Raw genomic sequence first — 14,202 nt, 5'->3', positions numbered from 1 at the left:
TTCCAATACTTCACTTTACAGTGTGATAGGATTAGTTATTTACTTTTCTTTTGTGAATATTGGCATTTTTATTGCTTTGACTTTAACAGTTTATGACAAGTAGACCTGAACTGGAAGAGATCCTTTACGACCCGGAGATTGAACGGACTCTTCGTGTCCGTTTGAGAGCTGCTAAGCAAGTCAGACAAGAAGCACAAGAAATGGCTGAACAAAGAACTATGATGGATTATGCCAAGCCTACCCTCACCGGGACTGTCTCCAGCATTATCAGGCCAACTATTACTGCCAATAACTTCGAAATTAAACCAGCCATAATCCAAATGATACAAAATACGGTTCAGTTTTGTGGTATGGCCCATGAGGATCTGAATGCCCATATTGCTAACTTCTTGGAAATCTGTGACACCTTCAAACACAATGGGGTAAGTGATGATGCCATCCGGCTAAGGTTATTCCCATTTTCTTTGAAGGATAAAGCCAAAGCTTGGTTGAACTCATTACCGGCAGGATCTATAGCCACATGGGACGAAATGGCCAGCCGTTTTCTCTCTAAATATTTTCCCCCTTCTAAAACTGCTAAAATGAGGAATGACATCACTACTTTTTTCCAGCAAGAGGGGGAATCTTTATATGAGTCATGGGAACGATACAAGGAGCTGTTAAGGAGAGTTCCTCACCATGGCCTCCCCATTTGGCTGCAAGTGCAGACTTTCTATAATGGTCTTACTGACTCAAATAAGACCATATTAGATGCTGCAGCCGGAGGATCCATAAATAATAAAACTCCTGAGGTTGCCCATGCACTTATTGAGGAAATGGCAGCCAACAATTATCAATGGCATTCGGAAAGGACTCAAACTAGGAAGCAGCAAGGCTTGCATAATGTTGACACTTATACAGCACTAGCTGCACAAATAGGAGCACTCAGTAAAAAAATAGATGAAATGCAGATAGCTGCCATGCATGTGCAGCCTCTTAATTGTGAATTGTGTGGGGGAGGCCACATCAGTACAGACTGCCAAGTTGGCAATCAGTTCAGACCATCTACTGAACAAGTTGACTATGTCAGCAATTCGTCAAGACAGCAGGGTTACCAGAGTCACCATACTTTTCATCCAGGATGGAGGGGACATTCAAACCAGTCCTGGCCAAATCAGCATATTTCCAAGCCGTTCCACCAGACTTATCATCAGCCTGAACCGAAATCCAATTTGGAGGAACTGATGACAAAATTTATAGCAGGTGCAGAAACTAGGTTCCAAAACCAGGAAGCCTCAATCAAAAACCTGGAAAACCAAGTGGGGCAATTGGCACAATTAATCTCTTCCAGACTGCCGGGAACTCTTCCAAGCAACACTGAAGTGAATCCACGAGAGCAGGTGCAAGCTATTACCTTAAGAAGTGGAAAAGAGTTGCCTGAGGTAGAAAAGAAGAATTGGGCTGAACCCAAGGCAGAAACAAGCCTTGGAACCAGACAACAGAAGACGGAACAACCAGAAGCACAACAAGGGATGCACCAACAACCACAAGTTCCATTCCCTAACAGGCTGAAGCAACAAAAATTGGAGAAGGAATTTGGTAAGTATCTTGAAATATTTAAAAGTTTACATATTAATATTCCTTTTGCTGATGCTTTAGCCCAGATGCCACACTATGCAAGGTTTTTGAAGGAATTATTGGCAAACAAAAGGAAACTGGGAGATGTGGCTATAGTTGCATTAAATGAGGAATGTTCTGCTATCCTTCTGAACAAGCTGCCTCAGAAACTCAAAGATCCAGGGAGTTTCACTATTCCTTGTACCATTGGCAGTTTAAAAATTGAAAAAGCTTTATGTGACCTGGGAGCTAGCATCAATTTAATGCCATATTCTATCTTCAAGAAATTGGGGTTGAATGAACCCCAACCCACTAGAGTGGCATTACAATTGGCTGATAGATCCATTAGACATCCTAGGGGGATCATAGAAGATGTGTTAGTTAAAGTTGACATTTTTCTAGTTGATTTCATTGTGTTAGACATGCAAGAAGATGTGGAGGTCCCGCTTATCCTAGGGAGACCTTTCCTGGCTACCGGGAAAGCAATGATTGATGTACAACAATGACAACTCAGCCTTAGGATACAAGATGAGGAGATAATTTTTAAAATGTCTGATGCTATGAAACATGCACCCTCTAGTGATGATTCTTGTTTTATGATTGATGCCATTGAATTGGCAATTGATGAATGCTTCCAGGTAAGTAGAATAACTGATCCTCTTGAACTCTGCCTCCTGCAGGGAGAACTTGAAGAAACAGAAAATGAAAAAATAAACCTCATGATAGCATACCTGAACGATAAGCTTCAATTCAAGGGAAAGGGGTTTCTTAAATTAGAGAACTTAGGCAAATTGCCCGGACCATCAGGTAAGCCATCACCCCAAGAACCCCCCACCCTTGAACTGAAGCAATTACCATCCCATTTAGAGTATGCTTTCCTTGAGGAACCATCAGATCTCCCCGTGATAATTTCCGCAGTACTGAATCCCTTACAAAGAGAAAAATTATTATGAGTGCTGCGGGAACACAAAAATGCTATAGCTTGGAAGGTAGAAGATATCAAAGGCATTAATCCATCAATCTGCACTCACAGAATTTTGATGGAAGAGGACAGCAAGCCTTCCGTTTAGCCCCAAAGGCGCCTGAATCCCAACATGAAAGAAGTGGTAAAGGCTGAAATAATTAAGTTGTTAGATGCTGGGATCATTTATCCTATTTCTGATAGTTCTTGGGTAAGCCTTGTGCAAGTTGTGCCCAAAAAAGGGGGTACGACTGTTGTTCCAAATGAAAAAAATGAACTCATCCCTACTAGAACCATTACCGGATGGCGTGTGTGTATTGACTATAGAAAATTAAATGAAGCCACCCGGAAGGACCATTTCCCTCTCCCATTTATGGATCAAATGTTGGAGAGGCTAGCCGGGCATGAGTATTATTGTTTCTTGGATGGATATTCAGGGTATAACCAGATACCAATTGCACCAGAAGATCAAGAAAAGACCACTTTTACTTGCCCATATGGAACCTTTGCATACCGAAGGATGCCCTTTGGGTTATGCAATGCCCCAGCAACCTTTCAGCGATGTATGATGTCTATATTTTCTGATATGGTTGAAAAATTTATTGAGATCTTCATGGATGATTTTTCAGTTTTTGGCTCTTCATTTGATGCATGTTTGAATAATCTGGAGCAGGTGCTTACTAGATGTAAAGAAACACATCTTGTGTTAAATTGGGAGAAATGTCATTTTATGGTGCAAGAAGGCATAGTGCTTGGACACAAGATCTCTCAAAGAGGTATAGAAGTCGACAAGGCCAAGGTGGAGGCAATTGAAAAATTACCAACCCCAACATCTGTTCGTTCTTTGAGAAGTTTCTTAGGACATGTCGGATTCTATAGAAGGTTTATTAAAGATTTCTCAAAAATTTCCAAGCCATTATCTACCTTGCTTCAGAAAGAAGTGCCTTTTGAATTTTCAACTGAATGTCTTCATGCTTTCAACATCTTGAAAGACAAATTGATCCATGCACCTATCATGGTAGCACCAGATTGGACCCTCCCATTTGAATTGATGTGTGATGCGAGTGATTTTGCTATAGGTGCTGTTTTAGGACAAAGAATGAACAAACATTTTCAGCCAATTTACTATGCTAGCAGAACCTTGACTGGACCCCAACTCAATTACACCACCACAGAAAAGGAGCTGTTAGCAGTAATATTTGCACTTGATAAGTTTCGTTCATATCTGATATTATCCAAGGTTGTTGTCCACACAGATCACTCGGCATTAAGGCACTTGCTTACCAAGCAAAACTCAAAACCAAGACTGATCAGGTGGATCCTTTTATTGCAAGAGTTTGACATTGAGATTAGAGACCTGAAGGGTGCTGCAAACCTGGCTGCTGACCATCTCTCCCGGTTGGACACGATAAGCTCAAAAGAGGAGATAACCAGCAACATTCGAGAAGAATTTCCGGATGAGCAGTTGTACTCAATACAGAAATACTCATATCCTTGGTATGCTGATTTTGCTAATTATCTAGCTGCACAAGTCCTTCCTCCTAACCTTTCATATCAACAGAAAAAGAAATTCTTTTCTGATGTAAAATACTATATGTGGGAGGAACCCTTTTTGTATAAATTGTGTGCAGATCAGATCATAAGGAGATGTGTCCCCGAGGAGGAGATGGAGTCGGTACTCCAATTTTGCCATGATAAAGAAGCAGGAGGTCATTTTGGAGCTAGTCGCACTGCAGCCAAGGTTTTGCAATCAGGTTTTTATTGGCCCACACTCTTCAAAGATGCCCATCGGTATGTGTCCACATGTGACAAATGCCAAAGATCGGGAAACATTTCCCGACGGAATGAAATGCCCCTTTCCAATATTTTAATCTGTGAAATCTTTGATGTTTGGGGTATAGATTTCATGGGACCTTTCCCGAATTCTTTTGGGAATAAGTACATCCTCGTTGCAGTTGACTATGTATCCAAATGGGTAGAAGCCATGGCTTTACCCACAAATGACTCAAGAAGGGTAGTACACTTCCTAAAGAAGCTATTCTCCCGATTTGGCACTCCGCGAGCTATAATTAGTGATAGGGGAACTCACTTCTGCAATAGCCAATTTGAGAGGTTAATGCAGAAATATGGAATTACACATAAATTAGCTACCCCTTATCACCCTCAAACCAGTGGCCAAGTGGAGTTGACTAACAGGGAACTCAAAAGAATTCTGGAAAAGACCGTAGCATCCACCAGAAAAGATTGGTCCATCAAATTAGATGATGCATTATGGGCATACAGAACTGCATTTAAGACACCTATTGGCATGTCCCCCTACAGATTGGTCTTTGGTAAAGCATGCCATTTACCAGTTGAATTGGAACACAAGGCCTATTGGGCTCTTAAATTCTTAAATTTTGACATTCAGGCCACAGGGGCTAAAAGGCGGTTGCAATTGAATGAATTGGATGAATTCAGACTTACCACCTATGAGAATGCCAAAGTTTATAAAGAAAGAATAAAAAACTGGCATGATAAGAACTTGCTGAGACGGGACTTTTATGTAGGCCAACAGGTATTGTTATATAATTCCCGTCTCCGCTTGTTTCTAGGTAAGCTGAGATCCAGGTGGTCTGGACCCTTTACCATTTCACAGGTTTTTCCCCATGGGGCTATAGAACTCACCCACCCGGTTCAGGGCACGTTTAAAGTAAATGGTCAGCGCCTGAAACCATATTTAATGGGCAGTACTGTACCCCCTCCATCCACTGTTTATCTAGATAACCAATAATCTCTTATGCTTGCTCATGAACAAGTTAAGGAATCTTTTTGTCATTTATCTTTTTAGAATATTAGTTAGTAAAATAAAGATCTTTTTCTCAAAATTCCAATTCTTTAAGGACTCAGTTCATCATTTTCTTTTCTTCAGTTTGCTCTAGCAAGTGTGACTCCCTAACACTACGAACATTGAGGACAATGTTCATCTCAAGTGTGGGGGAGTGAGCCCGAGGCTAGGGTATAGGGGTTGAAACCATGCACCTCATGCACCCCAACACACATATGCAAGCAATGACATCACAAAAAAAAAAAAAAAAAAAAAAAAAAAAAAAAAAAAGACTGGAACCCCTCAAGTTCATTACTATTTATTTGATGATTTTTTTTTAAGAAGGAATTCAATGAGTTGAGGGAGACTGATGTACTTGTTAAGTTTTTATTTTTGTGAATGACCCAATTTGATATTTGTAGGAGAAAAGGGGAGCTGAATATGCCTTTCAGCATGACTAGCCCTAACTTCCTTCATGTGTATGGAAGCCCTTGATTTCATTGTTAATGGTCAAGAAAGCTAGTGCACATCTGAAGTGCTAATTCTTGAGGTTCAATAATTGCAAAAGAAGGACAAAAGCCCAAATTGACTCCGCTATTCTGAGCTGAATAGTAAAACTAGCAGCTTAGAACATGAGTCCTATTTACCTACCTCAAGCAAGTGACCAGTGTGAGATGGAGCATAAGATGCACTCACACCAAAAAAAAAAAAAAAAAAAAAAAAAAAAAGAGAAAAGTGTGAGATGGAGCATAAAATGCACTCACACCGAAAAGAAAAAAAAAAAAAGGGTGAGATGGAGCATAAAATGCACTCACCCTTAGAAATAAGTAATTGTGGTGACAACCGAGGTTCAAAGGGGCACTCTAAAGTTGAACTCTCATTGAGATTTAGTTACAGATGTGAAACTCAGTGAAATTTGATTATTAACCTTGACAATTAAAGAGCTTATTTATATATGAATTAGGAGTGAAGGCTAGACTATGATGAAATTCATATTCTCCTTTCCTCGGATCTGATACATATCTTAAATGGTAATTTACAAGAATAAGAGTTGAGCACTTACAAAAGTTCCCCGACTACTCAATGCATTTCTATCTTAAAAAGTTCACCAGGTAAATGGTGAGAACAGAAGGGGGGAATGTTAAGTTTATGGCTGATGTCTTTGCTTGAGGACAAGCAAAAGCTTAAGTGTGGGGGTATTTGATGAACTTACAATTTATCTATAATTTTTGAGGACTTTAGCATGGATTTTTATGCCGGTTTTATTAATTTTTGCCTTAATTTAGCTTAATGCTAAGAATAGGTTCAGGGATAATCAATCCAAGAAAAGGAAGGAAAAAGGCAAGAAAAGAAGGTTCAAAAAGACCAATTTTAGTCCAGCCCGGTCGTGGAAGCATTAGAGAGCACTTCGGCCCCAAAAGAGCAAGTGAATTCCTTGAGAAAACCCAAAAAAATAAAGCCTAGCTATGAGGAGAATTCGGCCCAGCAAGGAAGGCCCATTTTTAGCCCAAATAACAGCCTAGAGTGTAGCCCACATGAGCTCAAAAGCAAGCTAAGTTATAGCCCAAATAGCAGCCCAAAGGGAGCTAGGGGCGGCAACTTCTAGGAGTTTCTTGAAGAGAAGGAGGGAGCACTCTAAAAGGTTCATGAGGGGTGTAATACACCCCATTCTAGAGGCTTCAAGAAGGGGCAAGAGCCCCCTTGAAAAACTATAAAAGGAGGCCTCTAGGAGGAGAGAAAATTGTTCAATTGCTTGAGAGGAAGGCTCTCCCACTCTTAGAGGTTCGGCCACCTTGAGAGAAGAGAAGAGAAGAAGGCTAGGCGCAAGGAAGAAGAAGAAGAAGGGCTGAAGGAAGTTCAAGACAAGCAAGCTAGAAGAAGAAGGTGAGTTCGAATTGAGAGTTTGTGATTCAAAGATCTTCTGTAATAAATCATTTGTAGTTTCATTCTCTTTTGAATTGAATTCAGTTTCTTAGTTATATGTTCTTTCTTCTTTCTCCTTATTTCCATTCTTCCTTGATGTATTTTAGCTTGTAAAATTTCAGTTCAGCAATCTAATTCTTTTTTATTCATTCAAATGGTCATGCATTGTATTTGAAGTTTCTTGAATAAGGGTGTGATTGTAGATTAATTCGGCCAACTAACCTTCAAAACTCAGATCTGAAATCTCAGATCTGAGATTGCAAGATCTGAATTGCTTGAAAGAGAATTCAGATCTGCAATTTTCAGATTGGGCGAATTAATCTACAGCTTGGAATTCCTAGAGTGCTTGAGAGAGACTCTAGGAATTCAGATCTACTATTCAAGAACTGAATTGAGTGCAAGGTTAGAGATAACTTGCACAATTCAGTTGGTGATCAGTACTTGTTGGTTGATGTGATTTAAGTCAAGTTATGTCTCTATGTTTGTTTATGTTGTTTAAATGGGTTTGTTTGGATTTGTCGTTGTTTATTTGCTTTGTTTTGGTTTGAGTAGATAAAGTTTCAATTTTTGATGGAGTTGAGTTGATTTCCCAATTTCTCTAAAAATGTTGGTTTTGTTTAACTTAGATTCGTGAGATTATCCGGCCTGTGGTATAAGCTATAGTGGGTTTGTTTAATTAAGAAGTATGATTAGAGTTGTATTAAGCTCTATTCTTGTGGGTTGGCCATGTTGGCTTTTGTTACTGCTCTATTGGTTTTTGTTAGTGCTTTGTTCTAATAGACTCTATTGAGTGGATTGTTTTAAGATGTTGAGAGTGATCGTTGCTTGTAGTTTGGCACTAATAGTTAATTGTGTTATTCGTTAGGGTTTTCGAAGACTTTTCTGCTTATGAAATTGTTACTGTTTTGATATATTTGGTTATGAAATACGAAAACTATTTTTTTTATTCTTAGAAGCTTAAGTTAATTTGTTTGGCACAAGGATGTTTACATCACCAGAGTGGATTAGCATGAATCAGATCCTGAGTGAGTATTAGAGAGATATAAAGGGTTTGTCTATGTGGAAATGGTGACATTAGGGGGTAATAAGCTTGTTACTTGTTGGTTGATATGATTTATGTCAAGTTATGTCTCTATGTTTCTTTACGTTGTTGAAATGTGTATTATTTGGATTGGTCGTTGTTTATTTGCTTTATGTTGATTTGAGTAGGTAAAGGTTTCACATTTTGATGGAGTTGAGTTGATTTCCCAACATCTCTAAATATGTTAGTTTTGTTTAACATAGATTTGGGAGATTATTCAGCCTGTGGTATAAGCTATAGTGGGTTTTTTAATTAAGAATAGTGTGATTAGAATTGTAATATGCTTTATTCTTGTGGGTTAAATTGATTAAGTCAAATTTCTTCTTTGTTTTGTTGTATATTGTTTAGATGGAACTATTTTTATCGACCAACATTTATTTGTTTTATTTTTCTATGAGTTGGTCTAGTTATATTTTATATAGAAGTTGACCTGATTTCCTACTTTATTTAGGCATGCTGGGTTCATTTCTGTTAGTAAGGGGACTTTGTTTTGCTAATATGCTTTGTTATTGGGTATTGATTTGATTGATGTTTGATTGGTTTGGCACGACTTGGTTAGTTTTGGATAATCTGTAGTTGCTTCTACCTAGGTTTGGCTAGACTCAGTTTCACAAGAGTTGGAAGAATGAGATTGATTAAGCTTAGTTATATTCAATCTCTACCAGATGGTTTTCTCTAGGTTGAGTTTGATTCATTGGCATCAGAGTTGGTTGGTTAGAATTGAAATAATCTAAAATTATTTGCATCTTGTTTCGTGTGGGTTGACACTAGTTTAGTTTTTGACTTGATAGATTAGGTTGGTTTGGATTGTCTTGGATTGTTTGGATCGATTTCAGCTATGGTTTTCTTTGATGGCATCATTCTGGGAAGCAATCGATAGCTTTGGTTGGATTTTTTAAATAAAGTAGATTATTTCTTCCTATGGTTCTGTTTCATCGGTTATGGAATCATAGTTTCTGCCGACATGAAATGGTTGTGTTGGTTCCAATTTGGGCTGGCCATGTTGGCTTTTGTTAGTGCTCTTCTAACAGACTCTATTGGGTGGATTGTTTTAAGACATTGAGAATGATTACTATCAGTAGTTTGGCACTAATAGTTTAATGAGTTATTCGTTAGTTACTAGAGATCGAGGTGCTGGCCAAATGGCTCAAGCTAATATTCTCAAATATTCTCAAGATCCTTTGCAAGGAATCAGTGGTCCAATGGCTAGGGCAAGGACAAAGAGGATGAAATAGGCTTTACAAGGCTTAATCATGGAAGTGCATGATAAAGAGGCTATTCTAGAAGATTCTAAGAATGTTTTAGAAGTTTTCAAAGTTTCACCAAGGATAATCACTTATCTTTATGTGCAAGACGATGTGCAAGGCTTAGATTTTGAAGAACAAAGCTTGGAATCATGACATAAGATGTATTGATAGGCTTGGCACATGGAAATGATAAGGAAAGGCCCAATTCACATGCTAAGATGTATTGATGAGCTTGTTTTGTCTTGTTGGACTTATTTTGTCTTGCTTTGACTTTTCTATGCTTAGTTGTCATTAGTAGTAGCCTTTTAGAAGGATTCCTATTTCAAAGCATATTTGTTTTTTCCTAAATTAAAGGGATCCTCATTAGTTAGGAGTTTCCTTATAAGATTAGGAGTTTCTTTATAAGATAATGATGTTTACATGCATATATAAAGGCTACAACTATGTAAAACGGGATATCATCAATAATATAGAGGTATTTTCAACAAACTTAGCTTTGCCTTCTTGTGTTCTTGGTAGAATACAATATCTTGACTTATCAAGGGAGTGATAAACTTTTATGGCGTATTCAAGATTGAATTCTTTAAGGACTTAGTTTCCTTAAGGTTCTAATTTGATCAACTACAACTTGTTTTCTAGCTTTTGTGTGCGCATATCAACTTGATTCAAGAGTTCCTAGTGCAGGTCGTGTAGTGGGTTCTTATCATTAGTGCTTTTGAAGACTTTTCTGATTGTGATATTGTTAGTGCTTTGAAATATTTGGCCAAGAAATATGAAAACTTCTTTTCTGATTCTTAAAAGTTTATGTCAGTTCCTATAGGTTAATTGTTGCTTTTGCACAAGGTTAGTTGCTTTTGCACAAGGATGTTTACATCGCCAAAGTGGATTAGCATGAATCAGCTCCTATAGGTTTTGTTTGGCACTTATATGTCTGGGTGAGTGGATTTAGCTTATTTAGATGGATATAAAGGGTTCATCTAAGTGAAAATGATGACTTTAGGGGGTAATAAGCTCGGTACTTATTGGTCGAAGTGATTTATGTCAAGTTATATCTCTATGTTTTTTTACATTGTTTAAAATGGGCTTGTTTGGATTGGTCGTTGTTTATTTGCTTTGTTTTGGTTTGAGTAGGTATGGTTTCACTTTTTGATGGAGTTGAGTTGATTTCGCAACTTCTCTGAATAAGTTGGTTTTGTTTAACTTAGATTTGGGAGATTATCTGACCTATGGTATAAGTTACAGTGGGTTTGTTTAATTAAGAATTGTGTGATTAGAGTTATAGTAAGCTCTATTCTTGTGGGTTAAATTGATTAAGTCAAGTTTCTTCTTTGTTTTGTTTTAGATTGTTTATACGGGACTGTTTGGGTTGATCAACGTTTATTTGTTTTATTTTTCTACGACTTGGTATAGTTATATTTTATAGAGGAGTTAACATGATTTCCTACTTTATTTAGGTATGCTGGGTTCATTTCTTTTAGTAAAAGGATTTTGTTTTGCTAATATGCTTTGTTAGTGGCTATTGATTTGATTGATGTTTGATTGGTTTGCCACGGCTTTGTTAGATTTGGATAATCTGTAGTTGCTTCTACCTAGGCTTGGCTTGACTTAGTTTCACAAGAGTTTGAAGAATGAGTTTGATTAAATTTAGCTATATTCGATCTCTACCAGATGGTTTTCTCTATATTGAGATTGATACATTTGCATCAAGGTTGGTTGGTCAGAAAGGGAATAATCTAAAAATGTCCGCATCTTGTTTTTTGTGGAATGAGTATAGTTTAGTTTTTGACTTGATAGATTAGGTCGGTTTGGATAGTCTTGGATTGTTTGGATTGATTTCAACTATACTTTTCTTTGATGGCATCATTTTGGGATGATATCGATATCTTTGATTGGATATTTTAAATAAAGTGGATTATTTTTTCCTATGCTTCTGTTTTTCCTATGCTTCTATTTTTTCCTATGAAATTGTTCTTTTTTTGAAATATTTGGCAATGAAATACCAAAACATCTTTTTTGATCCTTAGAAGCTTAAGTTAGTTAGTTTAGCACAAGGACGTTTACATCACCACAGTGAATTAGCTTGAATTGGATCCTACTGGTTCTTTTTGGCACTAATAAGTCTGAGTGAGTGGATTAAACTTATTTAGGGAGATATAAAGGGTATAAGAGAAAATGGTGCCTTTAGGGGCATAATGAGCTCGGTATTTGTTGGTTGATGTGATTTATGTCAAATTATATCTCTATGCTTTTTTACGTTGTTTAAATGGGTTTGTTATGGTTTGGTCGTTGTTTATTTGCATTGTTTTGATTTTAGTATGTAAAGTTTCAGTTTTTGATGGAGTGGAGTTGATTTCCCAATTTCTCTAAATAAGTTGGTCTTGTTTAACTTAGATTTGGGAGATTATGCAGCCTGTGCTATAAGTTATATTGGGTTTTTTTAATAAAGAATAGTGTGATTAGATCTGTAATAAGCTCTATTCTTATGGGTTAAATTGAGTAAGACAAGTTTTTTTTTTTTGTTTTCTTTTAGATTGTTTAGATGGGGGACTATTTGGATTGATCAACATTTATTTGTTCTTTTTACCTACGACTTGGTCTACTTATATTTCGAGAGGTGTTGACTTGACTTCCAATTTTATTTCGGTATGCCTGGTTCGCTTCTGTCAGTTTTGATTTGATTGATTTGTGATTGGTTTGCCACGGCTTGGTTAGTTTTGCATAGTCTGTAATTGTTTGTAATTAGGTATGGATAGACTCAGTTTCATTGGAGTTTGAAAAATTGGTTTGATTAAGTTAAACTATATTCGATTTGTACCAGATGGTTTTCTCTATGTTGAGTTTGATTCACTTTTATCAGGGTTGGTTGGTTAGAAAGGGAATAATGTAAAATTGTACGCATCTTATTTCGTAAGGGCTGACTCTATTTTAGGTTTTGACTTGATAAATTAGGTCGGTTTGGATACTATTGGATTGTTGGGACTGATTTCAGCAACCATTTTCTTTGATGACATCATTCTGGGATGCTATCTATAGCTTTGGTTGGATTTTTTAAATAAATTGGATAATTTTTCCTACACTTTTGCTTTATTAGTTACGGAATGATCGTTTCGGTCAATATGAAATAGTTGTGGATTCCAATTTGGGTTGGCCCGGTTGGGTTTTGTTAGAGCTCTGTTTCAACAGACTCTATTGGGCAAACTGTTCTAAGATGCAGAGAGTGATCGTTGTTTGTAGTTTGGCCCTAATAGTTTAATTTTTAGTCGTTAGGATTTTCAAAGACTTTTATTAGTTACGGAATGATCATTTCAGTTGACATGAAATGGTTGTGTGGATTCCAATTTGGGTTTGCCCGGTTGGGTTTTGTTAGAGCTCTGTTTCAACAGACTCTATTGGGCAGACTGTTCTAAGATGCTAAGAGTGATCGCAGTTTGTAGTTTGGCCATAATAATTTAATGTGTTATTCGTTAGGGTTTTCAAAGACTTTTCTGGCTATGAAATTGTTCTTTTTTTGAAATATTTGGCAATGAAATACCAAAACATCTTTTTTGGTCCTTAGAGCTTAAGTTAGTTAGTTTAGCACAAGGACGTTTACATCGCCAGAGTGAACTAGCTTGAATTGGATCCTATAGGTTCTGTTTGGCACTAATAAGTCTGAGTGAGTGGATTTAACTTATTTAGGGAGATATAAAGGGTATAAGAGAAAATGGTGCCTTTAGGGGCTTAATGAGCTCGGTATTTGTTGGTTGATGTTTTTTGATTTGATAAATTCGGTAGGTTTGGATAGTATTGAATTGTTTGGACTGATTTCAGCAACGATTTTCATTGATGGAATCATTCTAGGATGCTATCTATAGCTTTGTTTGGATTTTTTAAATAAATTGAATAATTTTTCCTATGCTTTTGCTGTCAGTTTTGATTTGATTGACTTTTGATTGGTTTGCAACAGCTTGGTTCGTTTTGGATCGTTTGTAATTGTTTGTACTTGGGTATCGATAGACACAGTTTCATAGGAGTTGGAAGAATTGTTTTGATTAAGCTTAACTATATTCGATCTCTATCAGATGGTTTTTTCTATGTTGAGTTTGGTTCATTTTTATCAGGGTTGGTTTGTTAAAAAGGGAATAATCTAAAACTGCACGCATCTTATTTCATAATGGCTGACTCTATTTTAGTTTTTGATTTGATAAATTAGGTCGCCTTGGATAGTATTGGATTGTTTGGACTGATTTTAGCAACGATTTTCTTTGATGGCATCATTCTGGGATGCTATCTATAGCTTTGGTTGGAATTTTTAAATAAATTGGATAATTTTTCCTATGCTTTTGCTTTATCAGTTACGGAATGATCGTTTCAGCCGACATGAAATGGTTGTGTGGGTTGGAAAAGTTGGCTTTTTTTAGAGCTCTGTTCTAACTAACTCTATTAGGTGGATTGTTGTAAAATGCTGAGAGTGATTGTTGTTTGTAGTTTGGCCCTAATATTAAATGTTTTATTCGTTAGGGTTTTCGGAATAATTTTTGGGCTATGAAATTGTAAGTTTTTTGAAATTTTGGGCAATGAAATACGAAAACATCATTTTTTGATCCTT

The 14,202-nt window shown here is 37.0% G+C and overlaps 1 non-coding gene across 1 annotated transcript; it reads right to left on the bottom strand.

The window, feature by feature from the left end:
- Window positions 1-578: 578 nt before the first annotated feature.
- Window positions 579-685, bottom strand: LOC148860847 (small nucleolar RNA R71). The gene has a single exon (XR_016095211.1). It is a non-coding gene; the product is annotated as a small nucleolar RNA R71 (small nucleolar RNA).
- Between the last annotated feature and the right edge of the window lie 13,517 nt (window positions 686-14,202).

This window comes from Nelumbo lutea, chromosome 4 (genome assembly GCF_056320005.1).
Source record: "Nelumbo lutea isolate HS-2025 chromosome 4, American lotus-T2T, whole genome shotgun sequence".
NCBI lineage: Eukaryota > Viridiplantae > Streptophyta > Magnoliopsida > Proteales > Nelumbonaceae > Nelumbo > Nelumbo lutea.
Note: the sequence above shows the minus strand (reverse complement) of the source record. Positions and strands in the feature narration are given on the sequence as shown.